Genomic DNA, 3,086 nt, shown 5'->3' on the forward strand with positions numbered 1-3,086 from the left:
CATTGTTGGGATTTGGACTGCAGACTGTAAGTCATCAATAAATTCCTTTACTATATAGAGACTATCTGCAAGTTCTGTGACTCTAGAGAACCTTGACTAATACAGTAAGATTTTCTAGCTAATTGGAGTTACTAATTCTCCACCAAACCTTTCCTTTAGCCCTTTACTCCACCACTTGTCTGGTTTTAATATCCGATTCTGGCGTTCCTTGGAACTCTCTCTTATTTATATTTATTATCCTCTCAGCACACATGCCTAGGGTTCCCCTGCTAGCAATTCAGCAGCACCATTGATAGTGATGGAACAGGCTCATCAACTTCCAAGGCCCACTCAATATATATCTTGGATCTTGTAAGTGTTCTTTCTATTCCCATACTGTCAAAATGGGCAACAGTAAATCAGAAATGGATGTTCAATGCCAGCATCCTGGACATGGAAACAATAGAAAAAGTTCTTATCAATTAGAGTAAAATTTGGTTTCAGTTATATGTGACCTTGGCAATATCCTAAGATGTTCTTCAGAATTTCCACCCTGGTACACATGTCGCCATGTTCCTTGCTCCTCAGGCATGAAGGGGAACTGGAGAATGTGGGGAAATATCCCCATCCCCATCACCATGGTTATGACCTGTTTTATAGCAAGACAGCAAGACAGATTCTGTATGCCTTTCTAGCTGTGTACAACATACATATTACATGCTTACGTGTGTGTACATATGTGCATGTGCATGGGAGGCCAGAGTTGACACTCAGTGTATTGCTCTATCACTGATACAGTGGTATTTTTAGGACTGTTACTGATGGCTCCTGCTTTGCAGAGGCTCTGAACGTTCCAAAGCACTTCATGACTCTGTCTCTTCTGATGCTTTAGCATCACTGGAAGCAGACAGGGCAAGTGTTTCTTTCCCTCTAAAAAAAGAGAACAAGTCCCTGCCCAGGTGAGGTGCAGACTGGCTCTCACACAGCCTAAGCAAGCCGTGGGCCACTTCTCCTGCCTCATTCTCTTAGGTTGGCTCATGCATGCCCTCGCCACCATACCAGCCCTATTGTGCTACCCATGCATGCAGAATGGAAGCTGCAGCATCTCCATGACACAGAGATATCACACAACACAATAACCAAGGGGAGCACCCATTAAAATCTTATATTGAAGCCACAGACCTTGAATCAGACCCAGGACTCACTGTAATGAACCCTTACAAGTTAAGTTGTCTGGGCAAAAGGGTTTATAGTGTGACACACCGAAACTATAGTGTGACACTCCAAAGCTTACACAACAAGATGTTTTGTTTTGTTTTCCTGTTTATTTGTTTGTCTGTTTACCTGCTAATTTATTGTTTTCTTTTGGAGGAGGTTCCAAGGGCAAAGGACAGATATGGAGGAACCAGGACTTGGAGGAATCAAGCATGAAATGACCTGAAAGTCCCTTCCTGAGGACGAGCGCCCATGGTTTCCGAAAATGCAGTAAAGCTGTCGGCAGGCCTAGGTTCATGTTCTTGATGAATATGTCTTAAAACATTTATTCTTTGGAAGTTTTGTACAGTTCATTTTGATCATATACATCCATCCCCTCCTCCATCTCCTTCCGGATCCTCCCCTACCTCCCTACTTGCCCATCTTCATTCTCTCTATCTCTACCTCTATCTCTCTGTCTCTGTCTGTCTCTGTTTTTTCTCTGTCTCTCTCCCCTTTTCTGTCTGTCTCTGTCTCTCTGCCTGTCTCTGTCTCTCTGTCTGTCTCTGTCTCTGTCTCTGTCTCTGTCTCTCTCTCTCTCTCTCTCTCTGCACTTGTCTCCCCACAAAAGAAATCAAGTATGTCTTATGTTGACAGGTTCCTCCTGGAGTGTGGTAGACACACCAGGAGCCGGTCCATTGAAGAAAGCAGTAATCCCAGCAGCAATCACAGGCAAATTGCTTCTCTGCGAGGGGCAGAACTTTCTATCCACCTCCCTTCCTCCATTCTGGGATTTTGTCCGGCTCTGTAGGTATTTCTTAATTAGCCGCATCAAATACTAAGAAACGGGATATATGGCTTTTGTCTTCTTCTGACACATTCTACTCTAAAGAATTCCCGGTATGCCATTTTTCAGTCTCTCACAAAATCAGCATGGTTACTTGAAAATAAGTTCTGCTGAAATGTTCAAAAGGACAGTCTTGAAATAGTTAAAGGACAACATTAAATACTTCAAGTTTAATTCGCTCCATGTAGCAAGACCCAAAGCCCTTCAGCTACACAAGTTCCTGCAGGCAGAGCAAAGAATAGAAAAATGTCTCCCCATTGGTGTCTATTGTGACAAATACTATTTAATCTTCTACCTTAAATTCCTATTGCCAGATTTTACAAAATAAAATAGTAAGTAAAAAATATTGACAATGTGAACATAGAAGGTGTGACTCTCTTAGAGTCCTCATTGTCTACAGAATAATTCCTAGCAAATCACTGCTCTGGGCTTCCCCTGTCAGCTCCTGACTGTTGGAGAAAGACAGAATGGCTCTGTAATTCCTGTGTGAATAGGAAAAGCCAGTTCCCAGATCCTCAGCTTAGGCTGACATAGATGCAACTGTTAAAAGACATCCCCCCTCTAAACAAAAGGCAATCAAGGACAATTGTTTTCTTGGTCAGCTGGTGCCAAGAGTAGAAGAGGAAAAATTTTTAGGTCAGAAAAAGAAAAGAAAAAAAATTACCACACTGAAGTGGGGGATGGGAGTACAGATTCACCTTGCTGATGTCTCTGGCTGCCATGGGCTTTGAGCATCCATCAGTGGGTAGTATGTAAGAGGTGGTGAAGGAGGTCGGTGAGAGGGGAGCTGTAGGGAAGGCAGATGCCTACATCTCCTAAGCTCTTATCTGAGCTGGAGTGAAGCTGGAGCACATATCTGTTTGTGGCCTTATTTGGAGTGAGTTGTGACTTTTGTCTTACTTACTAACTCATAGACGCCCACAACTTCTTTCTTCCAGCCTGTGCTCTCACACTTCATTGTCCCGTGTCTCAACTTTATTAATGATCTTACATAGATGGCCAGAAGCAGTCAAATGCTTGCAGAAAGCTGAGAATCGTGGTGGCACATGCCTTTAATCCCAGCACT

Source organism: Mus pahari, chromosome 1 (genome assembly GCF_900095145.1).
Source record: "Mus pahari chromosome 1, PAHARI_EIJ_v1.1, whole genome shotgun sequence".
In the NCBI taxonomy this organism is placed as follows: Eukaryota; Metazoa; Chordata; class Mammalia; order Rodentia; family Muridae; genus Mus; species Mus pahari.